An 11884-nucleotide genomic window follows, 5' to 3' on the forward strand; every position below is an offset into this window, starting at 1 on the left:
CAGTTATTAGATTTATAGGCATAATGCCCTGGTGAGCAGTAATACAGGTTTCTCTGGGGCTGGTCCCCTCCGATCTTCACAACTGGATGCCAGGAGCATACCTCTTTCTTTTCTAAGGTCCATGGTTCAATTCTCCAGCTGATATAGCTTTAAATTTTGCAACTGGTGCTGATGCAGTTGAGTGAGGGGTTTTTTGCTTTTTGCCGTGTGTGGAGCAGAGCTCGTTCCTCTCCCGCTCAGCCATGCAGGTTGAATTGACCAAAGCTATGGTTATGGAGAAGCCTAGTCCCCTGCTGGTCAGGTGGGAATTTGTGAGACAGTATTACACACTGATGAACCAGGCCGCAGACATGCTACACAAATTTTACGGAAAGAACTCTTCTTATGTCCATGGGGGATTGGATTCAAATGGAAAGCCAGCAGATGCGGTCTATGGACAGAAAGAAATCCATAGGAAATTGATGTCACAAAACTTCACAAATTGCCGCACTAAGATCCATCATGTCAACACTCATGCCACTCTGAATGACGATGTGGTGGTCCAGGTGATGGGCTTGCTCTCTAATAACAACCAGGCTTTGAGGACATTCATGAGACCTTTGTCCTTGCTCCTGAGGGCTCTGCTGCAAAAAAGTTTTATGTTCACAATGATATCTTCAGATACCAAGATGAGGTCTTTGGTGGCTTAGTCACTGAGCCTCAGGAAGAATCTGAAGAAGAAGCAGAGGAACCTGAAGAAAGACAGAGGACCCCTGAGGTGGTACCTGATGATTCTGGAACTTTCTATGATCACACTGTCAGCAATGACTTAGAAGGCCATTTAGAAGAGCCTGTTGCTGAACCAGAGCCTGATCCTGAACCAGAACCGGAGCAAGAACCTGCGTCTGTGGTCCAAGAGGAAATGTCTGAGTGTATTGGAAGAAACTACTCCTAAGGATGCTCAGAAGAGTTCTCCAGCGCCTGCAGACATAGCCCAGACAGTGCAGGAGGACTTGAGAACCTTTTCTTGGGCATCTGTGACCAGCAAGAACCTTCCTCCCAGTGGAGCTGTTCCAGTTACTGGGATACCACCTCATGTTGTTAAACTACCAGCTTCACAGTCTCGTCCAGAGTCTAAGCCTGAATCTCAGATGCCACTGCAGAGGCCTCAGAGGGATCAAAGGGTGCGAGAACAGCGAATAAATGTTCCTCCCCAGAGGGAACCTAGAGCAGTCCGTGAGGCTGGTGAGCAGGTGATGTTGAACCCCGAAGAATCGTGAGACACCCTGATGGCCACCAGCTCTTTACTGGCGACCTGCCTCATGAGGTGGAGTAGAGCTTAAAGATTTTTTTCAAAATTATGGGAATGTGGTGGAGCTGCATATTAACAGTGGTGGGAAATTACCCAATTTTGGGTTCGCTGTGTTTGATGATTCTGAGCCTGTTCAGAAGGTGCTTCGCAACAGGCCCATCATGTTCAGAGGTGAGGTCTGCCTGAATGTGGAAGAAAAGAAGACTCGAGCCGCCCGGGAAGGGGACCCCCGAGATAACCACCTGCAGGGACCTGGAGGCCCTCAAGGCGGGTTGGGTGGTGGGATGAGAGGCGCCCGCCCGCGGAGGCATGGTGCAAAAACCAGGATTTGGAGTGGGAAGGGGCAGTGCTCCGAGGCAGTGAATTGCTCTACACCAATCTTCAGGCAGCAGTACAAACCCTAGCTCCCACAGAATGGTGAATTTCTTCAGCCAACTTTTGGTATCTTGGAATCTGATCCTAGTCTATCATAAACTGCTTAAGTTTGTACAATTTTACTTTTTGTGTTAGTGGTGTGTGCTCCTTCCTCCCCCCCATTTTAGTCCTTCACTTCCAATTTTGTGGAATGATATTTTAGGAAAAATGGATTTTTAAAGAAGAAGGGAAAAAAAAAAGACTGCATTTCCTTGCTTTATTTGCATATACAGACTGGATTTTTTTTTTTTTTTTAACAGTTTCCCCAAAGGACTGTGTCTTGCTTATTACTGACATTTGGTATGTTTCATTCATTGGAATTTTTTTTTTTTTTAATTTTAATTTGGCTGTGTTGGGTCTTCATTGCTGCGTGTGGGCTTTCTCTAGTTGTGTTGACGGGCTTCTCATTGTGGTGGATTCTCTTGTTGTGGAGCATGGGCTCTAGGCGTGCAGGCTTCACTAGTTGTGGTGCATGGGCTCAGTAGCTGTGGCTTGCGGGCCCTAGAGCACAGGCTCAGTAGTTGTAGCCCCCAGGCCTAGCTGCTCTGCAGCATGTGGGATCTTCCCGGACCAGGGCTCAAAACCGTGTCCCCTGCATTGGCAGGTGGATTCTTAACCGCTGTGCCACCAGGGAAGCCCGGAATATTTCTTACTTATTTTCTACATGTTTCAAAAGCCTGTGAGAATTAACAGGATTTGATAAATATTTTGAAGGCAGGAAAAACCCAAATTGTCTCTTTTGAGAGTCATGACTACCTTCTGGTGTGGAAAATTTGCTGTTGGAAAAATTGACAGTTTAGATTCTCTATGGTATGTTTAAAAACTGAATAAAAGGGGTGTTAGCAGAGCTTTTCTTTGGGTACGTGATCACAAAACAGTTCCAAAACCTACTGTTCTTACCACTGAAATTTAAATTGTGAGATAGGTTTTAAATGTCTAGAATGCAACTGATAAGCTTTTCTTGAACTGTTAGATTCTTTTTTTTTTTTTTTTTGCGGTACGCAGGCCTCTCACTGCCGTGGCCTCTCCCGTTGCGGAGCACAGGCTCCGGACGCGCAGGCTCAGCGGCCACGGCTCACGGGCCCAGCCGCTCCGTGGCATGTGGGATCCTCCTGGACTGGGGCACGAACCCGTATCCCCTGCATCAGCAGGCAGACTCTCAACCACTGCGCCACCAGGGAAGCCCTGTTAGATTCTTTTTGAAGTAGAGTTTGTTCAAGTTTAATTTGTATTTGTAAAAAAGAAAAAAAAATTTTTTAATCTGAATGACACAAAACCAGAGCAAAACTGTTGTGCCTTCTATTTATCTTTGATTCCAGTCTTGGCAATTGTTTAAAGAAAAAAAATGAAAAAGAAACCTAGAAAAAACAATTTACAGCCTGTTACCCCATTGTTATTCCTGACCTCATTAATTTCTCTTTCTGGTTCCACTGGGAACTAAGGAAGGAAAATGAGTTATGAATGGAATATATAGGAATTATTCCAGTGTGGAATTCACATAAAGAAATTCTCACCTAAATTAATTTGATCCGACCCCAGGGAGCTGGAAAAAGTCGCAGCCAAAATACATTTCTTGACGACTGGATATTCATGGAATATTATGGCAAAGGTGGCCAAGTTTCGAAGAGCTGGCTGTGAAAACTCCAAGAGGAAGATCTATTTGTGAACTTAGAAGTGCTTCTGCAGTATTTCCCACTGCAGTAATTTCAGAGATCTCACATAAATTTAGAACTTTCACATTCATTGGGTCTTATTGTAACAAGACCCAATAATGGGAAACTGCCCCATTCTGTTTATTGTAGAAACAGGAGAAGAGTGTCTGTGAATCTTTTGATAAAACAATTTCCTATCTACCTTGGCTCCCATGCTTGTGAGTTTTAAAATTTACCTTTCAGTGCAAAAGGATATTTTAGTTGATTCTGGCTTGGTTGGCTCAAGCACAGTTTCTTTGTCTGTATGTTCATGAAATGTCACCCCAGTGACTACTCTCTGCCCCCTGCACATTTTCTTCCCTGCTCTTATCCCTCGGAAGGCTAGTCCATCAACTTTTCCACTGGAAGGCTATATGATACAGCAGTGACACTTTCGTGTGTTTTCTATATACGATGTCACCTTTCCAGAGCCTTTTGCATTTAAGATGATTTCTAATTCTGTAATAAAAACCTTGTCTGTTAGAGGAATTTCAAGGATCCACCATTTCAGGGAGGAATTTTTTTTTAGGGTTGGGCCCTTCCCAGTAATCTTGAAATCAGACATATAGGGAACCTCCATCTCAGCTTCAAAAGAAGCCATATATTGGACTCTGTCAGAAAAAAAGGAGATACATTTGGGAGCTTTTATACAGGTGGAGTGGACAGAATTTCAGGATGACTAGATATGACAGGTGAGAAAAAGAAGTTATTGAAGAGTATTAAGAATTTCTGCCTGGGTGACTGGACAGATGGTAGGACCATTAGCTGAGATGAGAGACACAGGATGGGCAGCGGCGCTGGTGGGAAGATCATTCGTCCTGTCTGAGGAATTTGAAGTACCTGTTGGACAGCTGAATGAAGTACATGTGGGATAGGTGTGTTCAGACCCATTTGGGAAAATGGGTCTGAACCTCAGGAGAGAGATTAGGCTTGGAAATATGGCCTTAGGAGTCATCCTCAGATCTCATCTGCAAAGGTTGAATTCTAGAAAGTTCCTCCATTTAAGAGGTGCTCCAAGGAAATAGAAAGTTGAAGAGGAGGGCAAAGGGAGCGGACAGAGGGGAAAAAGGGAAACTGTGCCATGTCCCAGAAGTCGGGGGAGGAAAAGTGTAGAGAAGAAGGAGCCATTGAAATTTTCAAAGGCCACAGAGCCATCATAAAGGCAGGAGCAGAAAAGTAGATTTGACATTTGAAGACTTCAGTCAATCAGTTCCCATCGGCTTCAAAAGAACAAAACAATAACACAAAGTTGTTTACTTGTGTTCTTTATGTGACTAAATATGTCCATAACCAAGTGTTAAATAATATACTTATTATGTGAAAAATGACTTTCCAAAGAGTTGGCCATTGTATGTAAGCTGCAAGACAGAGTTTTATATGGTCAGCTATGTATTTCTTGGACCTGAACCAGACCCTGGAGAATTTGAGGGGCAAATTTGTTCTAAACCTAATTCTACAATTTTTACAGTTGCTAAAACATTTCTTCCCTCCTTCCCATCTTGTCTCCCTGATGCTGTTTAATGCCTCATTTCCTTCTTTTGCCTAATTTTTTGGAGATGAGGGCAAGCAGGTGAGAGGCAGCCTGTCTGAATCATTATATTCACTCGGTGGCTTCGATTATTATCATTATTATTTTAAAAAATATTTATTTATTTATTTATTTTGGCTGTGCCGGGTCTTAGTTGCAGCACACGGGATCTTTGTTGCGGCATGCGGGATCTTTAGTTGCAGCATGCGGACTCTTAGTTGCGGCATGCACGTGGGATCTAGTTCCCTGACCAGGGATCGAACCCGGACCCCTGCATTGGGAGTGCAGAGTCTTACCCACTGGACCACCGGAGAAGTCCCCGATTATTGGTAATATGTCATCTCTGGGAGAGCTGCAGCTTAGTTTTCATCCCTGATTCCTTTTTGAGATCTTTCAAGATCAACAATCTATTTCTCAATGTTATCCATTCTACCTGGAGGCTTGTGCTAATTATAGTTGATACGGACATTGCTGGCTTTTAGGGGATGTCATCTTATGTTGTCTCTTTCTTGTTTGTAAACACTGGTTTAGTCAATTCATATCTCTCCTCCATTTATTCTGAGATTTGTCTCTCTCCTATGGAATTGGAATCTTTCTGTCTTTGGAGATGCATGTAAATCCTTTCTATTCTCCGCAGCACTATTTCTAAACCGTTGAGTCTTTTTATGATAACTAAGAACCAATAAGAAAAGCCAATTAAGATGACTAAATGGTGAATAAGACTGCCCAGACTTCCTGTATATATATTTGCTAACACGAATTTACTATGGTTTCATCTTGCCAGGATTTGATAGAGGCTGCTATGTACGGTTGTGCAGGCTACTCACTGCACAATGGGGATGAATACGGGCTGAAGTGCAGCTGGCAGTACACTCATTAAGCCACGTGCTTTGGTGTGGGGCTGGATCTTTCCAGGGACACAACTCCTTATTCTAGTTCACACAAAGGCCCTTTATCGAACAGCAGAGTCCTGAATCTTATCATTTTACACAGCTCCTCAGCCTACAATGCTATCACGAAAGGGAGGGAGCAGTACAGACCTTGCCCAAATGGTCTTAATGTGAGCACACCTAGAAAGTCTGGAAGAACATATAAGTCTTATCTTCAGGTCCCAGCTGGACATCCCAGCCCATTACAGAGTTCATTCATAAGGGACTTGCAGCCACAGATCCTCTGCTCTACAGGACTAGTTCCCCTCTCCAGATTCTCCACTGGCACCAAACCATACTTCTGTCTCCAACATGGCCACTATCTTATAAGAAGGAGGAAAGGTTCTCCCCTTTGGACCTCCTGTTTTCCCCTCCCACTGCACATAACCCTTCTGTGCCTTTCTCTCACCCACCCCACTTCCAGGGTCTTGACTCGTCTTGTGCTGGTTCTCAGGCTTTCCATCTGGTCTTCTGTTACTGGGTGCCCTGTTGTTGATTCCTGATGGATAGAGGAGCAGGGGTGGGCATGGAGAAGGCAGAGGACCAAAGAGGCAGTGCCAGAGACTGTCAGCACAGCCCCTACTCCCTGATGTCACAGAGGCAAGCAGCCTGGGGACTAGATTTCTGAGGCTCCAGGACAGGGCTGAGAAGGGGCATCTGTGCCATGGCTGCAGCAAGGGCTTCAGCAGATGGATTTGCAGCCCCTCTCGCGTTCCTTGGACCATTCTCAGCCCAGGACTGTGGGCATCTGTGACCATCGGCAGTGGTTTTCTGCATTTTACTGACCTCTGGGTGGAAGCTGCAGCTTCTGGTATCTTGGACCACAGCTCTAGAGAGAAACCTGAGAGCTAGTGGTGAACCTCCATGTGCTCGTTGTAGAGCCTTTTGTAGAGAGTCAGAGTTTTATCCGTAATTCCCCCAATATTAAGAACAAATGCTGTAAGTTTTGTTTGTTTGCTTTTGTTTTGGGGTTTTTTTGGGGCCGTGCTGTGCGGCTTGTAGAGTCTTAGTTCTCCAACCAAGGATCAAACCCAGGCCACCTGCTGTGGAAGCGCGGAGTCCTAACCTCTTTTTTTGTAAGTTTTAATATTGACAATAAGGGTGACTTGGAATTGTTATGCCAACTTCTTTGGCAATATCTTAAAAGCATGATTACCCATCTATGCTGTATTTAAAACTTACAAGTTTTGCTTAAAGTCAGACAGAGAAAGATAGATAGTGTATGATATCACTTATATGTGGAATCTAAAAAATACAACAGACTAGTGAATATAACAAAAAAGAAACAGATTCACAGACATAGAGAACGAACTAGTGGTTACTAGTGGGAGAGGGAAATGGGGGAGGGGCAAGATAGGGGTGGGGATTAAGTGGTACAAACTACTATGTATAAAATAAATAAACTACAAGTATATATTGTACAACACGGGGAGTATGGCCAACATTTATAATAACTATAAATGGAGTGTAACCTTTAAAAACTGTGAATCACTGTTGTATACCTAGAACATATAATGTACCTCAACTATACTTCAAAACAAAAAAGAAAAAGAAAAAAAAACCTTACAAGTTTTGGGTTTCACTTTCTTTCATTTATCATTGATATAGGATGTATTTACCAAGTAAAAGCTACTTGATTATAAACTCCTTGAGGGATTTGCTCCAAAAATTACTCTCTGCTTCTCCTGTTGGTCACTTTCCCTTTCTTGGGCCACCTTCCTTTGACCTAGAAACATAAGGAAGTCCCTACCATTCTAAAAATAACTCCATCACTAGATACATAAACCTTTTCTTGGTTCTTCTTTTCTCTTTACAATCATCTGTTCTAGTTCATTTCCTTTGCCCCCAAATGTCTTAGGTGATATTTGACTCCTTGAATTTCCAATATTTTATGGGCTCTCCATAGATTTTTAGACTGAAAATGGGGGTTGTGGGTCAAAACGTCTCCATGCAGCAAAATTTAGGAGAATCTCTGCTTTCTGAGGCCTTTAGAATCTGCGTGATTCACACGTTCGGCGCTTCCTGAATGCTTTTGGCTGAGAACGCTTTGCTCTGTCCAAGATCACTAAAGACCTCCCGTTGCTAGATTCAGTGGATGTGTCACATGGTGTAGAATTGTTTTTAGCACAAGATGCTGACAAGTCAAAGTTGCTAGCCATTTCTTTTTGCAGCATGGGGGCCCCAAGTCATCTTGGAGCAGACCTTCTTTGTTCTGGGAAGAGCCACTTCGGGGCCCCTCACTGTAGTGTTTTTGGGGTGGGTGCGCACAAGCACACCTTCATGGGTTTTTCCTTGGCGAGGGCTGGGACGCTGGCTCGAGGCAGGCCTCTGCTTTGATCCATGTCTTACGGTTGTGACATGGTCATGGCACTTTGCCTGGCGGTCAGAGAGCTCTGTGGCGGTGGAGGAAACTGACACTTCAAACTTTCTCTTTGTCGTTCTGTCAGGGTCTTAGAGGGGGCTCAGAAAATAGCCCTCTTCCTTTTCTGCATGGCTTCTGAACAAATTGAGAAAAGAAGACAAAAGAGAAAGGCAGATGGAAGATGACCATTTTCCTTTAAGATTGATGAAGGCTTGCCTGGAGGGCGTGGCTTACCCACTGGGGAGCTAAAGTCCAGCTCCAGTATTTTACCGACTATCCACCCAGGCAGGGCCCCGGCCAAGAGGGCCTCATGCTCTTTGGGACAGGTGACTCCCAATAGGAAAGTGAGGGGGGAATACATGTGCCCAGTTGATCCTTCCCAAATGTACCAGTCACATAAGTCCCCCCAAATGTAAGTGAAGGGGCAGAGAGAGGTAGGAGGGTAGCCCCAGTGAGCCCCTGCCTCCCCTCCCTGGAGGAAACACCCATAAAGGGGAAGATGAGTCCCCTTGCAATGTATTAGCGCCACTAATGAAGCAGGTAGACCTGGACCAAGGTCAGCTGCTGGGAAGGGATCCAGGGGATCCCCGGGCAGGAGAGCTTTCCACGCAGAGCAGGTAACTGATGCTGTGACTACTCCCGTTCCAGACGACTCAGCACTGTGGGGGTCCTTGAGGAATGGGCCGTGTGTGTGTGTGTGTGTGTGTGTGTGTGTGTTTTGTGTGTGTGTGTCTGCCTGTGTGCATGTCTGTGTGTCTGTATGTGTGTTTGTGTGTATCTGTATGTATATGTCTGTGTGTGTATGTATGTGTCTATATGTGTGTGCATGTCTCTGTGTGTGTCTGTATATATTTGTGAGTGCCTGTGTGTCTGTGTGTATGCATATCTGTGTGTGTTTGTGTGTGTGCATGTCTGTGTGTGTCTGTCTGTGTGTGTGTCTGTGCATGTCTGTGTGTGTCTGTGCCTGTGTGCACGTCTGTGTGTGTCTGTGTGTCTGTGCCTGTGTTCACGTCTGTGTGTGTCTGTGTGTGTGTGCCTGTCTGTGTGTGTGTGTCTGTGTGTGTCTTTTTGTCTGTGCCTGTGTGCATGTCTGTGTGTGTGTGTGTGCGGGTGCAGAGTGGTACCTTGGAGCTATGGCCTGCTTTGGCGTGTAGCATCATGGCTTATGGAATCACCAAGGACACAGGCATCCTTGCCTCCCGCATCCCATATGGTGGGGCTGCAGCCTCAGCAATGCTTGCTTTCGAGTGTCTCCCGGCACAGAACTGGGGGCTTTTAGCGGATACACATGGAGGACTCACCACCTTCCTGCCCCTTCTCTGTAGAATGACATTTCCTGGGACAGACATCTGCACAGTGTATTCACACTGGGGCCCTCAGACTCACATGACACAGGAGCCCTAAGCACGTTAGGATAGGCTGCCAGCAATTAGAGAGCTGGGTACTCACTGTCACTGTGGTTTGAACACTAAAGAAATGCCATTTTTGTACCCCAAGACGGTGGAGTGGGGTATATCACTTATAAATACTTGGAGTTATTGTATGGACCCCCTCGGCTGTGTCTGACACCTGTGATCACGCGCTTGGCTTTATGTGCTTTTCGGGCTGCTCTGAGCGCTCCTTCTGGCCTCCGTCTCAGCTGAAATCTTTGTGTTCCCGACATTTCTCCTCAGCACGCTCTCATGCTCTCCTTCCTGACCCTGGACCATCTTACTTGCTCTCAGCGTCCTGCTCACACCCTTCCCAAGCTTCAGGCCTGCGTCATCAGCTGCTCGCTGGCAGTCCTTTAAAGCATCTCAAAATCACCACGTTATAACCCCTGAATTCACTGTCTTGGACAAGCGGATTTTTCCTCTTTGTCCTGCATGTCAACTCATATCATCCACATTCACCCAGTTGCAAATGTTAGATGTTTGGAGGCACTCTGACTCTTCCCTCCATATCGAGGTAATCATCGAGACCTGCCTCTTCTACTTAAACTTTCCTGCTTCCAGCATCTCTGCTTCCATCAGTGGTGTGCTGGTAAGCGGTTAACAACTGGCCCTGGCTGGAAAGCCTTGATTTGCAGCACTTGTTGACTTCGGTGGCGTAAATTCTCCTACCATGGTTGATTTCAGGCTATTAAAGGTTTAACGGTCTCGCCCCAATTCCTAAAAACGTAATTGGCTTTTACAAGATGGTACCAGGCAGCTCCGGCACACACTGGTCCCGCCTCACAGATGCTTTCTCAGCCCATCCCTCTCGCTCCACCTTCCCTTCCCTTAAGCCATTCTGTAGCCAGCCACTAAAGAGGTCTGTTCTAACTTGTGGTTGCCAAGGGGGAGGCGGGTGGGGGAGGGAAGGAGGTGGAGTTTGGAATGAGCAGATGCAAACTAGTATATATGGGATGGCTAAACAACAAGGTCCTGCTGTACGGCACAGGGAACTATAGTCAGTATCCTGTGCTAAACCATCACGGAAAAGAATATGAAGAAGAATATATATACGTGTAACTGAATCGCTTTGCTGTACAGCAGAAATTGACACAACATTGTAAAAAAACCCCCTATACTTCAATAAAGTTAAAAAAAATAAAAATAAAGAGGTCTGTTCCAAACTCAGGTCCGATCACGTCACTTCTCTGCCCAGATGACATCGATGGCTTCCTGGGTGATCCAGTCCACGCCTCTTAGCAGCTTACTAAGCTCTTGGTGACACAACCCTGTCCACCTCTCCAGTGTCATTTCCAGCCATCCTACGGGGTTGTCTCTGTCCCCACCGTGTGCGCGTCGTCCCTCAGTGCCTTTCTCATGCTGTCTGCCCATCTCTGTGCCTCTGCCTCTTCTCCTGGCGCCCATCCTTTTCTTCTTATCGCCTCCAACCATTCTTTAGATTGAGTTAGCTGCCCCATCTCTGTGTGTCTATACTAATAACCTCAGTGGGCTTTTATCACTGCACTTATAATCTAGTATTTATGGGTTTTTGCTTTGTTTGCTTGTTTTTGATCTTTTTCTTTTCTTACGAGTCTGCAAGCTTCTTGAGGGAAAAAGCATGTTTTTGTTTTTGTCCCCAGCTTTATATCTGCAGAACCTGGAACAGTGGTTTGTGTCATTGAAATTAATCAACAAATGCTTCTCAGTTACCAAAGTGTGATTACCAGAGTTGTGAGTGTGTGTGTGTTGGGGACAGGGTGGTGGTTTAACAGCTGTCTATTTATTTATTGCTGTGTAGCAGCCCCCGTCCCCAGTTGTGGCTTAAAACAATAACAATTCATATCTGCTCACGAATCTAGGTTTATTTGGGCTCTGCTAGTCAGTTCTTGCCTGAGTTTTCGGCAGGTGTGGTCAGATGGTAACTGAAGCTGGGTTCCTCTCAAAGACTTCTGCACCCCCAGGTCTGGGAAGACTCAAACAGCTGGGGTGCCTTGGGAGTCTCTCCCTCTCTCTGTCTCCCACACATAGCTGCCTCGGGGTAGCATCTTCCATACAGTCTAAAGTAGACTTTCTCCAACAAATACCATATGATATGACTTATATGTGGAATCTAAAATATGACACAAATGAACTTACCTACGAAACAGAAACAGACTCACAGGCATAGAGAACAGACTTGTGGTTGCCAAGGGGGAGGGGGTGTGGTGGAAGGATGGATTGGGAGCTTGGGATTAGCAGATGCAAACTATTACATAGA

The 11884-nt window shown here is 45.4% G+C and overlaps 1 pseudogene; it reads left to right on the top strand.

Moving 5' to 3' along the window:
• Positions 1–266: 266 nt before the first annotated feature.
• On the top strand, positions 267–1654 carry LOC116749465 (annotated as a pseudogene).
• The last annotated feature ends 10230 nt before the right edge of the window (positions 1655–11884 follow it).

Source organism: Phocoena sinus, chromosome 2 (genome assembly GCF_008692025.1).
Source record: "Phocoena sinus isolate mPhoSin1 chromosome 2, mPhoSin1.pri, whole genome shotgun sequence".
Taxonomy (NCBI): domain Eukaryota; kingdom Metazoa; phylum Chordata; class Mammalia; order Artiodactyla; family Phocoenidae; genus Phocoena; species Phocoena sinus.